The sequence below is a fragment of the Danio aesculapii genome, chromosome 8 (assembly GCF_903798145.1).
Source record: "Danio aesculapii chromosome 8, fDanAes4.1, whole genome shotgun sequence".
In the NCBI taxonomy this organism is placed as follows: Eukaryota; Metazoa; Chordata; class Actinopteri; order Cypriniformes; family Danionidae; genus Danio; species Danio aesculapii.
In genome coordinates this window covers 2323570-2349887 of record NC_079442.1, presented here as the reverse complement: position 1 = coordinate 2349887, position 26318 = coordinate 2323570, and the positions used below count along the sequence as shown (strand labels likewise).

General features: G+C 38.4%; 1 protein-coding gene across 1 annotated transcript in view; it reads right to left on the bottom strand.

Annotated features, from left to right (window-relative positions):
* Window positions 1–26318, bottom strand: part of tcf7l1b (transcription factor 7 like 1b) — a 113681-nt gene that overhangs the window by 43064 nt on the left and 44299 nt on the right. The gene's annotated exons all lie outside the window — the stretch shown is intronic.

Genomic DNA, 26318 nt, shown 5'->3' with positions numbered 1-26318 from the left:
GTCTGCATAATTAAGGGCGTGGCCACTTGAGTGACAGCTAGGTCTCGCTGGTCGCTTCACCTCAGCTGATTCCGGCTGATTATCTGCTGAACTCGGCATATACGTCATATTTTTGTGTTGTTTTATGTGGCTTTACACAGTCAGCTGCCTTTTGGAATTATTTCCTACAATTATCAGATGATATGGGATGCTGTGTGTACTTAATTGTGCTCACAAACCATTCACGTGGCCTCCATTTCCCAGGTGAGTGAAATTATACACTTATATACCATCTCTATAAATGGGTTTGTTTTATTTAAGATCGTTTTTATTTATCTTTAGACCTGGGGTCTGTTTTTTGTACCTCGCTTAAATGATCCGAGATGATTTGGCAGATCTTGGATCTGTTAACCTTGATAACTGATCTCTGGCTAATTTGGTTCCTTAAACAAGTTCGCGAATCAGATTAAAATGACAGGATGGACTGATCTGAGATCGCTGCGTGTGTTAAGAAGGACAGATCTATCGATCCTCGAAATCATGAACAGCAATGCAATGATTGGCTGACGGCACAGCAGCGTAATGACATCATCTGATCAACATTCAATTATCCATGCAAGCAAAATTACATAAAATTCGCAGTAAACGATTTGTTAAATATGAAACGCAACACCTTTCCACATTTGTTTTGAGCTGCAAGCTTTACACTCATGTGTCGAGAGTATTTAGCTATATATTTAGAGTGAATATTCTTTATTATAGTAGCCCAGGCTTATTGAAGTTTCTTAATCGTCAAATTTAAATTAACACACCAGCTATAGGTGGAGTGGAGAGAGAGTGATGGAGCCAATTCAGTGGATGGGGATGACTGGGAGGCCATGATGGCCGATGGAAGGAATTTGGCCAGGACGACCACAGAGTCAGTATCATGGTTTAACGTCTCATCCGAAAGACGACGCTCACTGACAATAGTGTCCCTTTTACTATACTGGGGCGTTAGGACTCACTCAGAACACAGGTTGAGCGCCCCCTGCTGGCCTCACTAACACCACTTCCAACAGCAACCCAGTGTTCCGATGTGGTCCCCCATCCAGGTACTGACCAGCCTCAGCCCTGCTTAGCTTCATTAAGTAACCGCTCTTAGGCTGCAGGGTGATTTGGGTGTCACAAGATCAATGTTTAGTGGCTCAATGTGTTACAACAGTGGTTTTAAAAGTCTAAACACTTTATTGATAGTGTGTACAGCCAAGCACATGTGGTCAGAACATAAACGAGTCGCAGGTGATGAAGTATTCAGCGTTTCTCCCTAAGAAAAGCCAGTCTAAGCAGAAGGCTAGCTGGTGTCTGAGGCTCCGCCCACGCTCCGCCTCTTTGCCCTTGTTTGGTATCCCGCAGTTGGAGCGATGATGCGCAAACAAAATAGCAACAGTTGGCCACACCCACTTGTAGCTTCATTTGCATTCTTCAGCCTATGGGTGACGTCACAGATACTACGTCCATATCTTCTACAGCCTGTAGTTCTGTCAGACCTGTTGACAATGGCAGCTTTTAAAAGTGTGTGTGTGTGTGTGTGTGTGTGTGTGTGTGTGTGTGTGTGTGTCTAGACAGGTTATGCTGATGACTAACAGTGGATGAGCGAGTGAAACAAACATGGACCTGAAGAGAGACTGCACAGAATCCTCCAGCATGAGATCTGCCTCTCTGAGGGTCATAAATCAGCCCTGAGTCCATCTACTGGCAGACACCTGTGTGTGTGTGTGTGTGTGTGTGTGTGTGTGTGTGTGTGTGTGTGTGTCAGAGCCAGAGTGAGAGTGTGAAATCTGTGTTTGTTGGAGAATGTGTTCATCCACCAGCCCAGCTGTGAGTGTCTGTCGAGGGACATAGTGTGTGTGTGCGTGTGAGAGAGAGAAAGTTTGTGTGTGCGTGTGTGTATGTTTGTATGTGTGTGAGTTAGTGTATGTGTGAGTTAGTGTGTGTGTGTGTGTGTACGTGTAAGAGAAAGTTTGCTTGTGTGTATGTATGTGTGAGTGTGTATGTGTGTGAGTGCGAGTGAGTGTATGTGTATCGGAGTTAGTGTGTGTGAGAGAGTTGGAGTGCGTGTGTGAGAAAGTTTGCATGTGTGTGTCTGTGTATGTGTGTGCGCGAGAGTTTGAGTATGTGTGTGTGTGTGAGAAAGAGAAAAGGTTTGCTTGTGTTTGTGTGTGTGTTTGAGTGTCTGTGTGTGTATGTGTGTGCGTTTAAATATGTGCAAGTGTCTGTGTATGTCTGTGCTTGTATGTGTGAGTGTCTGTGTGTTTGTGTATGTATGTATGTATGTATGTGCGAGTGTCTGTCTGTGTGTGTGTGCGTATGCATACGTGCAAGTGTCTGTGCGTGTGTATGTGTGTATGTCTATGTTTGTATGTGTGAGTGTCTGTGTGTGTGTATGTGCGAGTGTGTATGTCTATGTATGTATGTATGCATGTATGTGCGAGTCTCTATGTGTGTGCGTATGCATATGTGCAAGTGTCTGTGTGTGTTTGTATGCATGTATGTATGTATGTATGTGCAAGTGTATGTATGTGCGAGTGTGTGTATATGTACGTATGTGCGAGCATGTGTGTATTGTATGTGCGAGTGTTTGTTTGTCTGTGTGTATGTGCGTATGTGTATGTCTATGCATGTATGTGCGAGTGTCTTTATCTGTGTGTGTGTGTGTGTGTGTGTGTGTGTGGGAAAAGCGGAGCGGGGTCTCGGACACAGCGTCATCCCCAGTGCTCCAGTGAACAGCCCTGCACTATTGACCTGCGCCTGAATCCCTGCAGGAGTAAACCGCGTCCTGCTCGGCTCGTGTGGCCTGTGTGTGTGTCAAACAGGTGTGCTGATATCCACACACACACATACACTTGGTTTGAGTGCGTGCACAGGTTGTGTTCAGATCTCCTGGTTCTGCTCCATTAGCTCTTATGGTGAAGCTGAAGTCTCGGTGGAGTCCGGCTCAGACATCTGCTCAGTGGATCAGCTCTTTAACTGCCGGATGCAGCAGATCCACATGTGCAGGACTCCTCAAGAATGTCCAGCTCATTACAGCAGCTGATGTTCTCACGCATTAAAGACAGCAGGAGATCAAAACTGAGCCCGATCACTCTGTGAACGCACAATACTGGTGCTGGAGGTACTGGACAAACACCCCGAGGGTGATTATAGATGTTACAAGTACACAGAAACAGCAGGTAAAACACTGATGTACACCTGACACACGCTAATAAGTGAGAACTGAAAAGCATCATCATTTAACCTGAGCTTATAAGATCCTCGAGCCCGGGGCTCCCTCTTGTTTGCAAGGCGAAAGGGGAGTTTGAGCTCAGGTAGATCTCTAGAACACCCCTGCTGTAGTAGCTAATGAACAGATAGTGATTGCTCTTATAAGATATCTGCTGACTAGCCGCATGTCTATGGTGCCGATTTGGATAAGTCAATTCACTTAAGCGACATGTTTTTGGACATCAGAGCAGAGAGTTTAGTTTCTTATGGTCTGAGAGTCCTTCAGATGCCTTTTGACAAATTCCAGGCGGGGAGTGGCTTCCGTCTGGCCACTCTACCATACAGGCCTGATTGGTGGATCGCTACACAGATGGTTGTCCTTCTGTAAGGTTCTCCTCTCTCCACAGAAGAACGCTGGAGCTCAGACAGAGTGACCATCGGGTTATTGAGCACCTCCCAGACTAAGGCCCTTCTCCCCCGATCACTCAGCTTAGATGGCCGGCCAGCTCTAGGAAGAGTCCTGGTGGTTCCAAACATCTTCCACGGATGATGGAGGCCGCTGTGCTCATTGGAACTTTCAGAGCAGCAGAAATGTTTCTGTAACCTTCCCCGGCCTTGTGCCTCGAGACAATCCTGTCTCTGAGGTCTACAGACAATTCCTTTGCCTTCATGCTTGGTTTGTGCTTTGACATGCACTGTCAACCCTGGCACCTTATATAGACAGGTGTATGCCTTTTCAAATCATGTCCAATCAACTGAATTGACCACAGGTGAACTCCAATGAAGCTGCTGAAACATCTCAAGAATGATCAGTGGAAACAGAATGAACCTGAGCTCAATTTAGAGCTTCACGCCAAAGACTGTCAATACTGATGTGCATCTGATTCTTCAGCTTTTTATTTTTAATAAATCTGCAACAATTTCAAAAACTCACATTGTCATTATGGGGGATTGTGTGTAGAATGTTGAGGAATAATGAGTTTAATCCATCTTGGAATAAGGCTGGAACATAAACAAATGTGGAAAAAGTGAAGCGCTATCAATACTTTCCGGATGCACCATGTATATGAAGCCATTTTGCAGCCCAAGTTTTTAGGAGAACATTTACACAAATCTTTATGCAAAACACACACACACACACTAGTCATCATGAACAACACTGATTGGATGACGGCCTCTCCAAATCAAACCAATTGTGTTCCTCCTCAGTGTTTATTGGCTAATTATCCCCATTGTTTGTGCAATCAGCATGTGACTTGGTCAAACTCTCCAGTCCAGCTGCCCTGATTCCAGCTCAAACAAACAGCCATTACGTCGCGTCGCTTTAATAAATATAATAACTGGAATCAATTAATGCCAAACTCTTTGATGACTGCTGCTAATCCGGCCAAAACACGCTAGCTTCCCCCGCGCGCCGCTAATGAACGCTCCACTTTAACATCCTCGACCTTGCTTTCATAGCGTTCGGAGGAAGGAAGTTTACACGGCTACGGTTAAAAATGGAAAAGACATTACAGCACAAAGGAAGAGGGGAGGGAGCGCAGCGACAGAGAGAGAGAGAGAGAGAGAACACACACTTTCAGGAATGAGCTCTGTCTGAACAGGCCAAGGGTATTGTTTCCTGACAGCTGGGTGACTCGGGCCCCTCAGTCCCATCCTAAACAGAGGAAACTCTTGGGGTGGACATCAGTCATCTCACACTGCTATCCCCTGCCCCACACAAACACACACACACACACACACACACACACACACACACACATATATATATATATATATATATATTGTACATACAAAAAAATGACATGCGCGCACACGCACACACACACACACACACACATACAACAAACACTTACCCAACACACTCACATAAACGCAAGCACACACACAACCAACACACTCACATAAACGCATGCACACGCACACAACCAACACTTACCCAACACACTTACATAAACACACACACACACTCACACATATATATATATATTTTGTACATACAAAAAAATGCACACATGCGCACACACACGCGCACAAACCAACACACTCACAAAAACCATAACTAACACTCACACAACAACACGCACACACAGCCAACACTTAACCTAACAAACTCACACTCTCACATACACACAAAAACTGCACACACATAACAAACACACACACACACACAAACACACACAACCAACACTTACCCAATACACTCACATACACACACACATGCACATAAAAAACTCAGACACACAACACAAATACACACGCATGCACACATTTAACACACTAACGCACTCATACATGGATACACACACACATTTTATATTTCCATACAAAAAAATGCACAAATGCGCACACATATATAACCAACACTCACACAAAAACGTGCGCACACATATAACCAACACTTACACAACACTCTTACACAAAAACACGCACACACGTAACCAGCATTCACACACTCACACAAAAACGCACACACACATAACCAACACTCACACAAAAACGCACACACACATAACCAACACTCACACAAAAACGCACACACACATAACCAACACTCACACAAAAACGCACACACACATAACCAACACTCACACAAAAACGCACACACACATAACCAACACTCACACAAAAACGCGCACACACATAACAACACTCACACAAAAACGCGCACACACATAACAACACACACATACACACAACACTCACACAAAAACGCGCACATATATACACATATATATACACACACACACACACATATATATATATATATATATATATATATATATATATATATATATATATATATATATATATACACACAGATAAAAGAACACGCACACACACAACCAACATTTACCCAACACACTGGCATACACACACATGCACATAAAAAAAACTCACACACAACACAAACACACAAGCATGCACACATTTAACACACAAACACAATCATACCTGGATATACACACATACACACACACACACACACACACACACACAAAAATGCACAAATGAGCGCACACACATAACCAACACTCACACAACACTCTTACACAAAAACGCGCACACACATAATCCACACCCACACAAAAATGCACACACATACACATATACACACACATATATAGACACACACATATATATATACACACACACATATATACACATACATATATAAACACATATACAAATATATATCTATATACATACATATATATATATATATATATATACACATATATACATACATACATATATATAAAGAGTGAAGGAGAAGAGCGAATGATAAGGAGAAGACGACAAACAAAGAGTGAAGGAGAAGCAGGACGAACAATGAATAAGAACAAGAAAAGAAGGGCGAATAAGGAGAAGAAAAATAAGAATGGAAGAGGAAGAAAAGCGATTGATAAGGAGAAGAAGAAAGATAAGATGGAGGAGAAGGAGAAAAGGCAGAAGGAGAAGAACAAAAAAAGAGGAGAAAAAGCAGAAGGAAGAAAACGAATGAAAAAGAAGGGAGGAAGAGTGAATGATAAAAAAGAGGAAAAAGAAGAGCAAAGGAGGAAGACGAGCGAATGATAAGGAGAAGAAGATAAAGATAAGCGAAGGAGAAACAGAACGAAGAAGAGAGAAGAAAGATTGATGAGGAGGATAAGATGAAGAAAAAGCAAAGAAGGGAGAAGGAGGAATGAAAAAGACGAATGTGGAACTTCCGGAAAGCCGGAAGTGTGAAAAGGCTCCAGTGAAGTGAACATGGCCTGGATTAAATGCTAACTGTGCCTAAACAAACTTTCTCTGTCGTCAGACTTAAAACTGGGCCTTTCTCATGCGTCCTCCTCCAGCTATCTGATCCATTTCTCTAATTGTCTTCCAGCTCGGAGCGAACATCAGTCGAGCGTCTCCTAATGAGAGCCAGAACACAGATGCCACAAAAGGTGGCGCGAGGTTTTTTTTCCAGGGGAACGCCAAGCACCGGGCCCTTTGGTTTGCTGAACAGAGAGAATCCGGCATATGCTCGAGGGCCTGCGAGGTGCCAGCGCCACGGTCCAATTGTTCGGCTCTTTCATGGAGATTTCGGAGGGGGACCGGAGGCTTTGTCAGCTAGCAGGAGACTGGCAGGGATGCTGAGAGGCAGATGTGAGGGACATTTGTTACTGAGGGAGAGCGCAGCGTCTGCCAGCAGCACCCGAATAGCAGCGGCCGGCCTGACAAACTCCACCGCGGAGGGAATGAGGAGCTGACACGCTTTCAGGCGCCCGCTCCAGATCTGTGCCGCAAGTTTTGAGGATGGAAAGTTCGGTTTAAAAGCCTGAAGATGATTTAAGCTTCATTCATTTATTTTTCTTCGGCTTCAGTCCCTTATTTATCAGGGGTCGCCACAGTGGAATGAACCGCCAACTATTCCAGCATATGTTTTACACAGCGGATGCCCTTCCAGCTACAACCCAGTACTGGGAAACTCCCATATACTCTCACATTCATTCACACTCATACACTACGGCCAATTTAGTTCATCAATTCCCCTATAGCGCATGAGTTTGGACTGTGGGGGAAACCGGAGCACCCTGAGGAAACCCACGCCAACTAAGGGAGAACATGCAAACTCCACACAGAAATGCCAACTGACCCAGCTGCCAGGCTCCAGATCTGTGCCACAAGTTTTGAGGATGGAAAGTTCAGTCTAAAAGCCTGAAGATGATTTAAGCTTTACTTCATTCATTCATTCATTCATTCATTCATTCTTCTTCTTCCCTTATTTCTCAGCTTTACTGTAGACATTTACTCGAGCGAGAATGACGTCGACCGAAACTTTCTGTTTTACACCACGCCCACCAAAAAGAGTACCATTGGTACCCTTTTGGCATTGGAAACGCAAGCCTGATAATGGTGACCAGTACCGTACCACTCAGTGGAAACGGGCCATAATATACAACACCAACCCAAACAATATAGCACTACAAACTATTACAAATGTTCAGAAACGTCCCTTTATCAAGCTTTTCAAGATTAAAAGTTGTTGTAAGAAAGATCAAGCTCCCATAATGCAATTAGGCTTGTGCCGGTATTCGGTAATGCGATAAATCACGGTAATGAATATGCGCGATATTGTTATCGCGGGCACTTCAAAATACCGTGAAAAATAAAAGATCCGAATTTATATTCTTAGAACGCGCCTTAGCTTATTTTCCATCAACCGCTTGAAGAAACACTGCATATATGCTGCGCAGAACTGATGCGCACTCTGATGTAAACAATCCCCGCATGTAGAAGCACTGTGTGCACACAGCGCGCGCCGCCGCTGCCACCGCACTATAATCCTCACACGAAGAAGAAGCATGGCGGAAGGAGGAACGCTGCCGACAATTTATCCCCCTTCAAAAAAAAAGTCAGAGGTTTGGAAATATTTTGGGTTCCAAAAAAAATGCAGAGGGATTGCTGATCGAAGACGGTTTCTCTTTGCACATTCACTTTGATATAATTGTTTACTTTTATATTGTGTATTGTTTTATTTATATTTATTTGTATTTAAATGTTTGAAGTACCTTTAGTTAATTAAAAAGTTATTAAAGTTACTAAGTTGACGAAACTGAAGTATTTTGTGTTTTTTTACCTGTTTCTCTAGTAAAATATCGTGATAATACCGTATACCGTGATAAAAGCTCAATCAATTAATCGCAGCATGAAAATGTGATACCGGCACATGCCTAAATGCAATTCAAAACTAGAAATAAACAGGGAAAAATTAAAATATGAATCAGAAAATATGAATAACTGCTCATTTACAGATATTTTACAGTGTATTGTCATGTGTACCTGGGTATTTTACTGTGTATTTTATTCTGACTAGTTCTTGGTTAATTATAATCCCAACTTGACATGCTGAAACACTACATTATGCAAAACCCCTATATGTTATCATGCGCAGAAGTGACACACACACAGAGCGAATACCGCCAATCACCCAGTGTGTGGTCTATATGCATTCAGGACCACCCGATGAAGCCAATGAGCCTCCCTGTGGCCGCTGTGTTAAAGTGTTAATCACATCTCTGCATCTGAACAGGCCAGCGCTGATAACACACACACACACACACACACACTCACTGTCAGAGCATGCCATCAGCCTAATCGCAGTCATTTACACCTACTGTTAGTCCAACCTGACCACACAATCAGCAGCTCCACAATAGAGGTGAGAACGTCCCGCCTGCTTCAATTGTCTGCGCTGCGTTGTGAGTAATTAAACAAATTACAGAGAGCTTTCTTAAGCAAACGAGACACAATCATGCTAATTAAAGATGAACGATCAGTGAAACCGGGTGGACCTGAAGCGGATCAGACTTTGAGGAATGTCACCAAACTCCAGAGATTAAGCCGGAGTTAGCGATGATAGCGATTTGGGTGAAAGAGTCCAGGAAATTCAAGTGGTAAATAAGTGTTGGTTGGCACGCTAGCTTAAAAATAAATAAATAAATCAGTGGTCAAACTTGAGCAGGTTATAGATCCCCGTTTCCCTCAGTCTCTTAGGTAAACTGTGGCGCATTAGCGAGTCAGCTCGGCATGCAGGTATGTTTGTTTTGGCTGTGGGAGATGTTTACTAGCGCGGCTAGACGCAACATTTCAATGAGCCTATTTATTTGTGCTTTACACTCCATAACAACTTCTGAAGCACTTTTCTTAGCCATCTTAACTAAATGTCCCAATACAGATTGGAAATTAGGAATGCACAATATATTAGGGATGATATCCGGTTTGAAGGTTTACCAAAAGGTTTTATAACCGCTAACATTTTCTGTTATACCCTTCCTACAGTACCTATAAGTACTTTATTTTGTTTTTTGAGGGCATCAGTAAAAGACCCTCCATATTAATATCTACTGGACAGTCCACGATTCAGGAAACAAATACTAACAAACCAAAATTCAAGCATGCTGTAGAGCTGAACAGTGCAGTGGCTTTACTTTAGAACAGGCATGGGCAAACTCGATCCTCGAGGGCCGGTGTCCCTGCAGAGTTTTGCTCCAACACTAATCAAACACACCTGAACACCCTAATTAGTGTCTTCAAGATCACTAGAAAGCTACAAGCAGGTGTGTTTGATTAGGGTTGGAGCAAAACTATGCAGGGACACCGGCCCTCCAGGATCGAGTTTGCCCATCCCTGCTTTAGACTCACAGAAAAGCAAGATCTCCAAAGATGCTGTAAAGAAATCAGTGTTTTTGACACTAATAAAGACAGCAGAAGTCAACAATTCACTATAATTATTTAGCAAGGCATGTTTACCGCTCTTAAATATAATAAATGTTTCGTAAAATGAAATATACTGTGTTCAATAGGGAAAAAGACATTTAAAGAGAGCATATATTAGAGCAGTAATACCATGAAACCGTGATATTTTTATCCAAGGTTATCAAATCACCAGAATCTTATACCAGCTAATGCCTATGTACGATACAGGAAAATAAAATGGAATATATATATACAATGCAACACAAATACAATTTCACCATAATGACCAGTGATTGGCATGATTTCATTTCTTTCTTCTTTAAGGGCCATTTTGCAGCTTCCCTAATATCAAAGAGTAGAGTTTTACCATTTTTTAATACATTCAGCTGATCTATGGATCTGGCGGGAGTCATTTTAGCTTAGCTTAGCATACACAATTGAATTGGATTAGACCATTAGCATCTCAATTTAATATGTTAACCAAAAATAGTCCCATTTCTATTAAAAAAAAAACAAAACACTGCACTTTTTTGAAAATAGGCTCATTTTACAGCTCCCCTGAAATTAAAGAGTCGAGTTTTACCATTTTTAAATCCATTGAGCCGATTTCTGGGTCTAGTGGGAGCACATTTAGTTTAGCTTAGCATACATAATTGAATCAGATTAGACCATTAGCATCTCAATTTAAAATGTCAACAAAAAATAGTGCCATTTTTTTTAAGGAACACTTCACACTTTTTTTTGGAAATAGGGTCATTTTACACCTCACCTAAAATTAAAGAGTTGAGTTTCACCATTTTTTGATCCATTCAGCCAATCTCTGGCTGTGGTGGAAGCACTTTTAGCTTAGCTTAGCATAAACAACTGAATCGGATTAGACCATTAGCATCTCACTTAAACACAAATCAGCCAATCTCTGGATCTGGCTGGAGCACTTTTAGCTTAGCATAAATACCTGAATCGGATTAGACCGTTGTTTTTTTGTTGTTGGTTTTTTTTTGGAAATACGCTCATTTTACAGCCTCCCTACAGTTAGCAGTTAGCATGACTGCAGCAGTGCATTGATATTACGCAGGGCCTGAAAAAAAGTTGCTTGTATAAATACGCCGGAATTAGAGTTTAGTTTCTAGCCATATCATCCTGGAAGTTAGCAGGCTTAGTGCACAATGTAACTACAGAAAGGACAAGCTTTAAATAGGAAAATTATCAGTCTTTTTTTATTTCAGCAAAATGCTAATGGTCTAATCCGATTCAATGATTTATGCTAAGATAAGCTGAAAGTGCTCCCGCAAGACCCATAGATCAGCTTTTCCATCACTCTCAGTACACGGTACAGAGAACAGTCAAGCTTTAAATAGGAGAATTATCAAAACCCTTTTTAGCAAAGATGCTAATGGTCTGATCCAATTCAATGATTGATGCTAGGCTAAGCTAAAAGTGCTCCCGCCAAACCCAAAGATCAACTTTTTCTATAACTCTCAGTACATGGTATAGAGAAGAGTCGAGCTTTAAATAGGAGAATTATCAAAACTCTTTTTTTCTTTATTTGAACGAGATGCTAATGGTCTAATCTGATTCAATGATTTATGCTAAGCTAAGCTACAAGTGCTCCAGCGACACCCATAGATCAGCTTTTCCATCGGTCTCTGTGTAGAGAACAGTCAAGCTTTAAATGGGAAAAATATCAAAACCCTTTTTTTAGCAAGATGCTAATGGTCTAATCTGATTCAATGATTTATGCTAAGCTAAGCTACAAGTGCTCCGGCGAGACCCAAAGATCAGCTTTTCCATCAGCCTCAGTAGATGGTGTTAAGAAGAGTCAAGCTTTAAATAAGAAAATTGTCAAAATGCTTTTTTTGAGAAAGATGCTAATGGTCTAATCTGATTCAATGATGTATGCTAAGCTAAGCTACAAGTGCTCCAATGACACCCATAGTTCAGCTGTTTCAAAAAAACTCAACAGTTTAGCCCTAGAGGAGCTATAAAATGATGAAATCTCCAAAAAAGGGTCGAGTACTCCTCTAAAACATCCTTTTTACCCATGAACGAGTAAGAACCCACACACACCGAGTGCTAAAACTCCTCAATTTACTACCACAGACTGTAAGTGTGTGCCTGGAGGTCAACTTCAATAGTCTGACGGCTGGCGTTCCTGAAGTATGTATCCAGCACTGTCAGCCATGTTTGAAGTGTCCCTCAGTTTTTGGGGTGCGAGTGAAGTTAAGTGCCTCTGACAGGGCTATTGTGACCCGCTCGCCCTCCTTGCACTTCCATTTATTGGCTGAAAACACTAAAAAGCGAGTCAAAGGTCAAGCTGCCGGAGTGCACACGTCGCCATGACAACAGGGCAGCCGCTCGTGGGCCTCTTAACACGCTCTCGTGCACAAAAGAGCTATTAGTAAGGAAGGACGGGCCGAGATGTGGGTGAGTTTTTGGTGAAGTATTGAGACGGGCCAAAGGTTTCCACCGAACAATTGAGAGATTCCAAGGTCTGACCGGGACTGATGGATGGATGTGGCTTTTGAGGTAACCAGCAGTCCATCAAAAGGGGCTCGGGCCACATGGAGAGCCCATTTCCCACTCTATTGAAGAACAGTCTTGTTTATTAGCCGTGAAACAACTGAGAACGTCCCATTAGAAAACATTCATCATACTGCGGACTTAATTCGGGTGCACTCTTTACGCTGTGAAAAATATATGTTAATTAACAGGCTTTGTATTTCATGATATATAGGATTCATTTATGGTTATACATTGAATTATGGGATGTTGATCTCTTATCTGTTGACTTTTGGTGTTGAAAATTCAACTCTAGAGTTTAACAAAGTCACATTTTAGTAGTTAGAAGTAAAAAATTGTATATAAAAGAAAGAATAGAGAATTAATTCTGTAAAATAAATGAACATTTTTTTGTTTTTGAACTGTAATTTACTACAACACAGAAAATCTAGCAATTCAAACTATTAAAAATGTCAAAAATCAATAAATAAATCACCTTTTCAAGCTTTTCAACATCAGAATTTGTTGAGGGGAAATATCTTATTGCAATTTAAAAAGCATAAATAAATTAAATATAATCACAAAGCGGTTAATCTCTGGACATATTTGACTTTATAGCATGGAAAGTGTAAAGGCTGATTTATAATACTGCGTCAAGCGCAAGTGTAGCTTTTGCGTGGTCGCATAAGCCCTCGCCATGGCTGACTCCGTCACTGACGTGTACCTTTTGAATAATGCAATACATGTCGACGTGTAGCGCAAGCTCTGTGATTGGTCAGTTTGATAGCGCTGATGAGTGTGGGCGGTGCTGAAAGCCACAAGCCCGATGGAGCGAGTGTTGAGTGTCGAGTCCCACGAAGGAGCTCCAGACGGAGACTGTTGTTTTGTGTTTATCTTATGATTATAGTTGTTGCTCGTCCGCCGGTTCCCACCTCTGAATGTTGTTTTTTCGCAGTTTGGAAATATTCGTTGAAGCGATGGATTTGGGAAACGGCAAATCAACAAACTATGTTTGTAACAACGGAATTGCAACCTTAGTTGGCTAACGATGGTTTTCGGAAACACACCTCAGCCTAGTAAAAGGAGAGCCCTGCAACAATTTATCAATAAACTTAAAAATTCTGATCACTAGTAATAACGTTGTCTAAAAAGGTATGGAGGACCAAAAGTGCGGTTAGGAATAAAATGATGAATCAAACGATCAATTCAATAATTGAAGCATAAAATTTTGATGAATTGTATAAATAAAGTCGAGGTTAAATAAACAAATAATGGCCAAATAAATAACATATTATGCTTCAGTTATTAAATTGATCATTTGATTCTTCATTTTTTTGTAACCAGCACTCCTGGTGTGATGTTACAGCATATCGTAAAACACGCAACAATCTATTTAGCTTTAATTTAGATGTACATCTATGTAAAACTGATTTAGATATTGCTTACACTGCACTAATAATGTGAGAGCATGTGATTGGCCAAGGACAGAAAAGAAGTAATAACCTAAATTCAAGTGTACAGATATCTGATTTCCAAAACTTTTCCAGGCCTGGAAAATGCCATGTCAAAACTCCATGACTTTTCCAGGTTTTCCACAACCCTATGAACCCTGTAAAGGAGATTTCATTGCATTTATATATATATATATATATATATATATATATATATATATATATATATATATATATATATATATATATATATATATATATATATATATATATTTTAATCAGGCACTACAAACTATACCTATTACAACTCCTAGACGAACCCATTTGTCAGGGGGGACTGGACTTCTCATGACACCGTCACGTAACACATTCTCAAAGCAGAATATCAGACTTCAGCATTGTTTTTCAGATAAATGTTTACTGAGCATGTTTCTGAACATCTGCAAACATATGATGGTGTTTTTATGTTTTAGAGGAGTCAAACACTGGCATACAGCCCCTTTAAACATGTACATTTGTGTTGGGACAATAAGAATTGTGCTGAACCCAGCATTTTTTGTGGCTTCCTCCAGAAGTGAATCAGACTTAATTATTACTATTGTTATTTAATAATACCGTCCAGTTGTAATAACACTGCGTGGAAGGGTTTTATTGACACCACACTGGTAAGAATGAGAGACAGAGCTCATGGAGTCGAGCGCTGTATGGAATAATTGAGCTATTGTGTTCGGGAACACAAGGCAAGGTCAATCGAAACCTTACGCATAATTAGAAGCACAAGAAAATAATCGGGGCATCTGGCGAGAGCTGGCATTCTGTCAGCGCCGAGGGCAGGCCGCCATATTGTTTAAGTCAATTACCAGTGTGTTCGGAGGTTTTTCAGTACCTGGCGTATCTGGTTACAGATTCTTCTGGAGATGCGGAGCTGGGAATAAGGGCAGCTTTTTTAACCCTTCTTACTGACCGATAAATACCTTTCCATTAAAACATTTTAGGGCAAGAGACTGCAAGGTTTAGTATATTTAAACAATCAAAAAATAATTAAGGGATGACTTAATATTGATATAAATGACATTAAGATTGTGTGCGAATATATTACATACATCACTGCTGAAATGCACAGTTCTACCTCAATTTTATATGTTATTATCTTCCAATATGAGTCAGAATGCTATTATTAATAAGCAGCTGAATGACATGACGTTATATTTATTATCAATTAAAATGCGTAAATGAAAACGTATATTAAAATGGATTGTTTAGTTACTGAATCTTTAGTTTTAGGGTTTTTTTTTTCATGTGCATGTTCATCTATCGATTCATATTTTAAAATTCATAAACGAAGGCTGACTATAGGCAGAGTACACATATTAACATTAACAACGAATACTGACAAACATTGGGATATTTTAGGATCGTCTCTGGTTCTGGTTTCAGTCTGTTGTGAATAAATAAATGAGTACTGAGTGATTAACTCAACTGAGTGAGTATTCAAGTGATTTGTTCAAAAAGGCTGAGTCATTTAGAAACAAAACATGCATTCATCAATTCACTGACTCAAATGATTCATTTAAACAGATTAATTCTGGAAAGAAATACTGAGTTTCATTTACTGTGTCATTTACACACAGAATCATTCAGGATGGAAACACTGCAGTGTTGCTCTGAGATGAAAAATAATACTATTGATTTGTGTTGTTAAATTAAAAATATTAAAATAGACGACAGATTAAAACGCACACCCCTAGATGATCGACACTTGAACATATGTTGCTCAATGCTAGTTCATATTAGTGAATGCATTAACATAATGTAAAGTGCATATTAATTGTAAATGTTTTGCTGTTAGATTTAATGCTGTGATGACAATTCATTTCAAAGCGTGTCCATTGATGGAATTTCTAAATCTAATGTGTGGATTTGCATAAATAAAAGCAGTAAGTAAAGAGTATTGCATCAGTTCAGTCGCTTTTATAAAAAAATATATATATTGTTAGAAGTACGCTTTAACTCTAAGAATTGTTACATTTTAACATAGGTAAGGAGTTCATATTATACCCAAACGTAAAAGTACTCTCTATAGGATTACAATTTTAACTCCAGAAAGTGTTGAAATTTAACTTAAAAAAGTGTTAAAATTCAACTCCAAAAGCGGAGTGATTTTAACTCTGCAGGGGAGTACGTTTTCCACGCATGTACACTCAGATTGAGTTGATTTTAACTCTCAGGGAGTTTATTCCAAAGACCAGAATTTGCTGTGTGTTATTATATTATTATTTTAGTGAAAAATACCAGAGCTCTGTTAACGTTGTCAGTTTAACCCTTATAGCTATTTATTTACAGTTAAACTCAGAATTATTAGCCCCCCTATTTATTTTTGCCCCAATTTCTGTTCAATTTCTGCAAGATTTCGTCAACACATTTCTAAACATGATAGCTTTAATAACTCTAATATCTCTAATAACTGATTTATTTTCTATTTGTCATGATGACAGTAAATAATATTAGACTAGATATTCTTCAAGACACCTCTATACAGCTTATAGTGACATTTAAAGGCTTAAATGGGTTAAATAGGTTAACTAGGCAGGTTAGAGTAATTAGGCAAGTTGCTGTATATCGATGGTTTGTTCGGTAGACTATTGGAAAAAATATAGCTTAAAGGGGCTAATAATATTGACCTTAAAATGCTGTTTAAAAAATTACAAAACTGCTTTTATTTTAGACAAAATAAAACAAATAAAACTTTATCCAGAAGAAAAAATATTATCAGACATACTGTGAGAAATTTCCTTGCTCTGTCAGACATAATATGGGAAATATTATTCAAAGGAATTCAAAGGGGGGCTAATAATTCTGACTTCAACTGTATATGAATAACAACAGATGCAGGTAATCGCTAAAAAGTCAAAATAAATGTTAAGTACGCACACAAAAAGCAGAACATACCCAGCATGCATATTTAAATACTAGCATTAAGTGCGTTTCAGCTATAAAACCTTTAACAGTCTGACAAATTCTCTCCAGATGTGACCGTATGAGGCATTGTAAACTTTACGGCCTCCCTTCTACATGCACGTATACAGTCAGTAACACAAATTACGCAAGTTTATATAGCTTACACCAACTTAAAAAATGAGCCACATGTAGTTAGGCTTAAAAAAAAGCCAGAAACGGGGCTAAATAAATATTTGCTGGAGTGTAAATCTGACCGTGCGGCTTCTCAATAAGGGCTTGTGCTACGAGAGGCTCAACACACACTGCTACCATTTAAACGGGCCTTTTCACTGGAGTGACACATCATTTCAGAGGGAAAGAGAGAGACAGAAAAGATGGTGGAAGGAACAGACAGGGCTAAATTAAACACATTTGTTTCTGCTCACACATACCACAAGCCTTATGAAAACAGAGCAGTGATTGTGTTCGTTCTTAAGCCCCTCTCTCTCACACACACACACACACAGCTGTCTATAGAGGGCTGGATGTATGTTTGGCTCAGTGGAAGAGGCATATAGAAACAGGACCAGACCTCCTGTGTGCTCGGACTGAGCTTTACAACCCAATACACTGGCTTCACATCCTTCTTCGCTGTGAAACACACAGCAGGGAAGCCCCTCGCTGCCTCGAAAACACGTGTACTTGCAGACACGCACATAAAAGTCATGAGAGAGACACAAACTGCGCACAAATGTGAGAATAGCTGGCTCTTTTTAAAGCAATATATCTGTTTCTCTTCAGCTGAACACAACAGGAGACGTTTAGCAGAGCGTTCATGCTGCCATATAATGAACGACAATGGAGGCCAAGACTGTCAAGAAAAGGCAAATAATACTTTATTGTAAATTTCTAAGGTCTATAAATGATTGAAATCTATGAGTAAAACTTACTACATGCCTTCTGTCATATGACTGATATCTTATAGCTTAACTGTGCTTACATACAGCTTCAGCTTCTGCTTTGTGAGAGTTTTATTAGTGAAATTTTCACTTTAATTTTATAGTAAACAATAATATTTTGTAATTTGTTAGTAATATTTTAAGTAGGGTTGGGTGATGTCGACCAATTTGGGATCGTATGATGTCGAATGTGAAACATCACGATGGAATCGTCATCGTAGGTGGCGGTGAATTCATTATTTACGTATGATTATTGTATTAATAGCTAATTAATTATTTGGAGCGTGCCGTTTCAACTACTTGACCCGCATGGTCTTTGTTTTACCCATAACCAAAACATAAAGATAAGTTACACTCAAATGACCACCTGTCAATCACTTTTTCCGCATGAATAGGCAGAGTGATCTGTGTCAGTATAATGGCGTCGACAGACTTGGTTGGTAAAAACGGTGCACAACCAACAGGAACCAACCAAAAGTATCTGAGGTTTAGCTAAAACGACTAAGTACAAGCGTGAAAGCGAAAGATTGTAGCAGTGTACTGACGCTGTGACACGTTACCTGATAGATTCAAAAGACCGAAGAGTCGTTAGATAGAGAAAAGATTAATTAAATATCACGTTTACCAACTATAGTGAGACGCAATCAAACGACACATCCTTAATAAACTGTCAGACGTGCACGGCTCTGTGGGGTTTGTGTTTAAAGCACCTGCTGACTGCTGGAGCTCAGATATCCACATATATTGCAGCGCGTGACTGAGTGTGTATTTTTTTGCAAGAGGGTTGCTGCTGCGATGGGGGCGGGGCAGAGGATCGCGATGCCGGCTCATCATCTTGATGTCCATTGGTCATCGGAGATGGACAATGGCATCGTCTATCGACCCAACCCTAGTTTCAAGCTGAATATTCACTGGATAGAAGTAGATTATATTTATTGAATCATCCATAAAACAAATATAAAAAAAAATAAATAAATAAAAAAACAGAACCATTACTTTCCCTGTTCCTCAGAGGTGAAAGAAATCTTTCAATTTCAACCCCTCAAATTTCAAAAATCTATTAAATCTAGCTAATTCAGTAGGTTTGTGCCTATAGACAAAGAGCATAGAATCACCAAGAGGCGACACTCTAGTGCAATTTAGGAAACAGCCACTAGGTGGCGCGGCGGCCATTTTGGAATGACAATTCCAATAGAGCAACAGCATATTATAAGTCTGTAAAATAAACTATTAAGTGCTGACGATTGTGATAGTAAGTGTTGTATTGTCGTCTTTCAGGTTGTATCTCAGCTTTAATGCACTTTTTAAAAAAAAAATAAGTAAAAAACAAAGCAGCTGCTTGCCATCGCGACAGCAATAAGATCCAATGGACAACCGATCGCTTTCACTCCAAAATGGCGGAATCGCAGGACTGTTGCTGGGCGCTGCTGTTGCGATGGAACGTTCTACTGAGCGTCACTTCTTGGTCATTCTAAGCTCTTTGCTATATAACTGCAGAAATAATGGTGTTGCCTTGGCTACTGCAGTAAACAAAGCAGCATCATGTCAAATCTAGCAGGATTTTACTGATTTTATAAACTACACAGCAGATTTAATTCAGGCAAACTTTAACATACAACTATACATTGCATAATCAAAAATTAGATAAAATTTAATACCTTGCAAAATAGCATTTAAGACTTTAAGACCTTAAATTTCCCTACATTGATTTATCAACTTTTAATACTTTAAGACCCCGCGGACACCCTGAAGTACATACCAAATCTTTTTTTAATCGATATTGATCAATAGTATTCGATCAATAAATATCGATACCATTTTATCGCCCAGCCCTAACACATGCATCTAAAATCTCATTTGAGGAAAGTTAATTTCCAGAACTTTTACTTTCTCTGTTCCTCAGAGGTGAAAAGGAAAATCTAAAATCCCGTCTTTTGAGAAAAGATCCAGAACCTTTACTTTCTCTTTTCCAGAGCGGGTGAAAGTCTTTTAAAAACATGCAAAATCTCACAGTCATTGTAATGCTTCATATGTTTCGAAACTACAGCCATTTTATAATAAAACGTCTGCTAAAACACAGAGCAAAATAATGTGTATTGCGTACAATCATGTGTTGTGCGTTTCATGTAAGCAGTCTGCTTAAAGTGGTTAAAGGTTTACACCCCTCAAACCATCAGATTTCCATCTTACTTTTTGGTTGCATGAATTAAAATAGCAACAAACTGCATCTTTTCCACCCAGTTTGAGCCTCTAAACAAAGCCAGAGTTTTATTTCATCCATATTCTCACTATATCATACTACACGAGCCACAAAAGCGGAGCATATCAATTTCCTTCCAACAAAACACACACCTTCTGCCTATTATCTCACATTACAGACTTTAATATACTCTTCACTTGAAGCTTTAATATGCATTTATAAGACTTATCGAATATTTAATGATGCTTTTATTCTATTTTTTGGGCTTTGACTTTTTCTTGCCACTTCTCTCAGTCATGTTGTACGTTTCTTCCATTGAAGAAAGAAACTTCAATGCGAGCAAATGACAGCATTTTCCATTTCTGGATGAACTACCTCTTTTGTTAGCCACTGATCTCTTCATTCATGGGTAAGATAATCTTTATTCATAACACCCAGGGCAAAATCTTTAGCTGTCAACACCAGCGGGCCTTCTTCAAAACACGTTCCATCATGCGTGTTGTTTTAGCGCAGAACAAACAGGAAAGCTCGAGACACAATGAGAAAAGCAAACAGCATCCAGCCCCGCTGACTGTGTGAGGTTTTGCTGAAATCCACAGAGGATCCCGTAGCGTGTCCGTGTGGACCAGGTCGAGGGTCCGAGAGGTCAGAAGCCCTTTTTACCCTCTACATGGTTCAAAAACTCCACCGGAGAAAGGAATAATGGAGGACAAGCCAAACAGAACAGGAATGGAGATTTTGGAGAGCGCTAATGGAGCCAAATGTGTGCGTGACACATTTGAGAAATTAGCTGGACAAGTTAAACTAACAAGCCAACAAAGTCCATTGTTTTTCTTCATGACTCGAGACGTAAATGGGATTAGTAGCCTAGCGTTTCATTGTGTCGCAAGGTGGATTTGAATGGTGAGAACGTCTGAAGCACAAAGACTATTTTTCATCATTAGGAATCAAAATAAAGTTGACTGAACTAGGGCTGCACAATATTGGGAAAAGATGGCATTGCGTTATTTGGTTTGCGATGTTCACAAGACGATAACTCTACTTGGAAAGAATTCATCATTTTAGATTGGGATTATTTGTAGATGTGAATCTGTATAAAATGTAATAAACAATTTACAAGAAGAATATGATTAACAATAATAATGGTAAACAATAAAATAAACTATGTTTTATGGTTTTCTATGAAGTCAATCATTAATTTCTCAGTGAAAATGTCTTCAAAACATCGAAAATCTTATGTTTAAGGAGTTTTTTTCCAGAACATTTACTTTCTCGACTCCTCAGAGGTGAAAAGGTCTTTAAAAAACAACAACAACTTGCAAGATAATTACAATTGAACGATGATTCAAATGAAACAAACAGTAGTTTTACCATTTTTAATTCATTCAGGTGACTTATTTTGTTTGTTTACAAGACAATAACTCTACTTGGAAAGAATTCGTCCTTTTAGTTTGTGGTTATTTTGTAGGAAAGTATCAGTATAAAATGTAATAAACAACAAGGAAAATACAATTGAACTCCATACACTTAATACATTTAAACTGATCTTTAAGGAGTTTATTTCCAGAACCTTTAATTTCTCTGATCTTTAGAGGTGAACAGGTTTTTAAAAACTACTTACAAGATAAATACAATTGAACAGCGATACAAATTAAATAAACCTTGTTTTCTGTTAAGTCAACGACTACTTTATCAGTGAAATGTTTTTTAAAAATCTAAAACACCTAAAATCTTAAAGGAGTTTATTTCCAGAATATTTACTTTGTTCCTCAGAGGTGAAAAGGTCTTTCAAAAAACATCTAAAACCTCATCTTTTGAGGAAAGTTTATTTCCAGAACTTTTACTTTCTCTGTTCCTCAGAGGTGAAAAGGTTTATTAAAAAAAAACAAGTTACAAGATAAATAAAATAAACAATGATACAAATTAATAAACCATATTTTATGGTTTTTCTGTGATATCATGTCTTCAAAAAAAATCTAAAACACCTAAAATCTTATCTTCAAGGAGTTTATTTACAGAACAACTTTGTTCCTCAGAGGTGAAAAAAGTAAAACGTTACAAGATAAATACTTTTGAACAATGATACAAATTAAATAAACCATGTTTTATCGTTTTCTGTGAAGTCAACCATTACTTTCTCAGTGAAAATGTCCTAAAATGTAACACACCTAAAATCTTATCTTTAAGGAGTATATTTCTAGAAAAACCTTTACTTTCTCAGCCCCTCAGAGGTGAAAAAGTCCCTCAAGAGAACTAAACATCTAAAACCCAATCTCTTGTGGAAAGTTTATTTCCAGAACCTTTACTTTCTCTGTTCCTCAGAGATGAAAAGGTTTTAAAAAAACCTTTTCTGTGAAGTCAATCATTACTTTCTTAGAGAAAATGTCTTCAAAACATCTAAAACATGTAAAGTCTTATGTTTAAGGAGTTTATTTCCAGAACCTTTACTTTCTCTGCTTCTCAGAGGTGAAAATGTCTCTTTTTTAACTTACAAGATAAATACAATTAAACATTGATACAATAAACCATGTTTTAGGGTTTTCTGTGAAGTCAATCATTACTTCAGGAGTTTATTTCCAGAACATTTACTTTCTCTGCTCCTCAGAGGTGAAAGGGTCTTTAAAAAATCATCTAAAACCCCATCTTTTGTGGAAAGTTTATTTTCAGAACCGTTACTTTATTCCTCAGAGATAAAAAAATTACAAGATAAATACAATTGAACAATGATACAAATTAAATCAACCTTGTTTTATGCTTTTCAGACAAGCCAAAAATGTCTATAAAAATATATATTTTTTAAATCTTATGTTTAAGGAGTTTATTTCCAGAACATTTACTTTCTCTGCTCCTCAGAGATGAAAAGGTTTATTAAAAAACCTATAAGATACATAAAATTAAACAATGGTACAAATTAAATAAACCATGTTTATGGTTTTCTGTGAAATCAAACCATATTGAGGTATTGGCATTCACTAATCATTTGTAACATAACATATAGTCCTCATTGTATGCATAATTAAATACAATTACTCTTTGTTAAAGCTTCAACCTATATAACTTCTTGGTTTCAACTGGCTTGAAATCTTACACAGTAACGAGTCTTAAAAACCCATTCAAATTAGGGTTAAACATTGCGATGACCTCACAAAAAAAAAAATAATAAATAAATAAATCACACGTTTTGAACTGTGGCTGGTTATTATAATCTCAATTCAACATTGCAGATCCTGCGATGTATTGCCGATTAGTACATTGCAATATTAATGCTGAAACGATATGTTGTGCAGCTCTACTGTGAACCCAAACTGAGACATGTCCACGCAATAAACTGTGAATAACTATTAAATACGTTTACGTCATCGCGCTGCCATCCTGAAGGCCTCATAAAAGCTCCCATCGCCAAATAACAGCGATAACATGTTGGAAATAAGAATATTCTCGGACTCTCTGATTCAGGGTAATGTTATGGTGGACTTTGCTTTTGTATAGAAAAGCAGGAATGCGTCACGCTGCTGAAATGAGGTGTGAACAATGGAGGAGCTATTAAGACATCAAGAAGTTTTGATGCCTAAATCTGCTCAACACCCTATTACTGAAAGAAGCCACAGCCAAATTATGAGTGCAGGTATTTACGCCGAAGCCATCCAGAGAGTCTGACTGAGAGAAACAAGGCACAAAGAAAGGAGAAACGCATGCGCTCTCAGCTACAGAATTGAGAAGAAACCGAATTGATGAGGTAAAGCGGAGTGATCTGGTCAATACTGTCATTGTGCAGTGAATTGCAGCTCCAGAAACATTTAAAAATCTTGTTTTGCTGTTGCTTGGATATCAAGGCTAAAAGAAGAAAGGGCGTAAAATCAAATTGAAGCAGGCGGCCTCATGACGACCAGCCTGAACAAAGCTACAAACAAGCAAGAAAAACCTTTCAACAACAAACAAAGTTAAAGCTTTCGGGAAAAAACAAACATTATTTCTGAATGAAATGGCTTGTGAGTATTTAGAGCGTCCTCCATTGGCACGAAGCACACTTTAATACTTATTCAGGAAGACTGTCCTGAAGATTACACGTTCTCAAGTTCAGCTTTAGATTTTGGCCTCTTTATTTCATTCTTTCTCCGTCAAGGCAATCTCATACTGCCAGAGAAATTAATTTCATTAATTTAATTGAAAATATGTATTAGTATTATAACCTATTCCACTACGGTTCAAGAGTTAGATGTTTATTTTTTAAAAACATAAAATCATTTAAGGAGAAATTCAGACTCAGACGTTATTGTCCTGTTTAGGGAAACTAAAATTGCAGCAAGGTGCTGAACACAGGTCAAGTTCCATGAGCACATGAGCAAAATATTGTCCCACAACATACACACTGACAAAAGTGTTGCATGCAAAACTGTTGCAAACTATTTATGTGTTGAATTTAAACAAGCAAATTAAATTTAATAACATTCAACTTAATTTGTTTGTTTAAATTCAGCCCAAATAAATTGTTTACAACCACTCAACGTAAAAAAATTGAGTAAATCCAAGGAATCATCTTTGAATAATTTTTTTCAGTGTAATACACCATTTTTTAGATGCATCTCCATCTCCATTGGACTCATTTAATGACCTAATGGCCGCCATTATAAACTAATTTCTAAACTAATTTCTAATTCCTGCACATAGGAACTCTGAAATGACATCAATTCAATTTCAACAAATTGAAGTTCAACTCAAGTTGATAGTGAATACATTTTTAATGCATTTCTAATAGCAATCAAAGAATGCATGACTGAATATCAACACTGACAATGTTCCTTTAACATCAAATTAGCATATTAGAATAGTTTCTGCAAGATCACCTGATAGAGAAAACAGAAGTGATGATGATGAAAAGACATACATTATATGTTTTAATATATTTTCTATTTATTAATTTTATAGCTATTTTAAATAGTCATTTTTTACTGTGGTTTGTTTAAACGCTGCCTTGGTGATTAATAATGTCTTTTGATTTATTATTTAACCTAGCTGGGGATTATTTTGCTACAGCAGTAAAGTTCTTTGATTATTACGCCAGAATGATAGTTCCTAGCCATATTAGCCAACAAAATAGGACCCTTTCATATTCTGTCAGTCTTAGTACACGATGAAACTACAGAAGAGTCAGGCTTTAAATAGGAAAATTATAAAAAAATTTTATTTGAGCAAGATGCTAATGGTCTAATCCGATTCAATGATTTATGCTAAGCTAAAAGTGCTCCCGCCAGACCTGGAGATCGCCTGAATGGATTAAAAATGGTAAAACTACTGTTTATCGCATCATTATTGAGAAATACAGCTTTATTCAATCCGAGGAGCAGAGAAAGTAAAGGTTCTGGAAACATCCTCCTTAAACATAAGATTTGACTTAAGACATTTTAAGAAAGTAATGGTTGACTTCACAGAAAAACTGTAAAACATGGTTTATTTTATCGTTTACTATTATTATTATCATTGTTTAATTGTATTTATCTTGTAAGTTGTTTATTATATTTTATACAAATTCTCCCCTATAAAATAATCCCAATCTAAAAGGACAAATTCTTTCTGAGTGATCGTCTTGTGAACATCACAAACAAAAGTGCTCCCGCCAAAACTCAAGATCGCCTGAATTAACTAAAAAATGGTAAAACTCGACTAATTAACTCAGAAAGAGCTGTAAAATCAGTCTATTTTCAAAACATAAGTGGAGTGCTCCTTCAAAGGTTGCTGAAAACACTGAAAAACGGTTGTGTGTAAATGATTCCATCATAAAGAAAAATCTACGAATTAATCAAGACAACACAGAATAGATGAGGT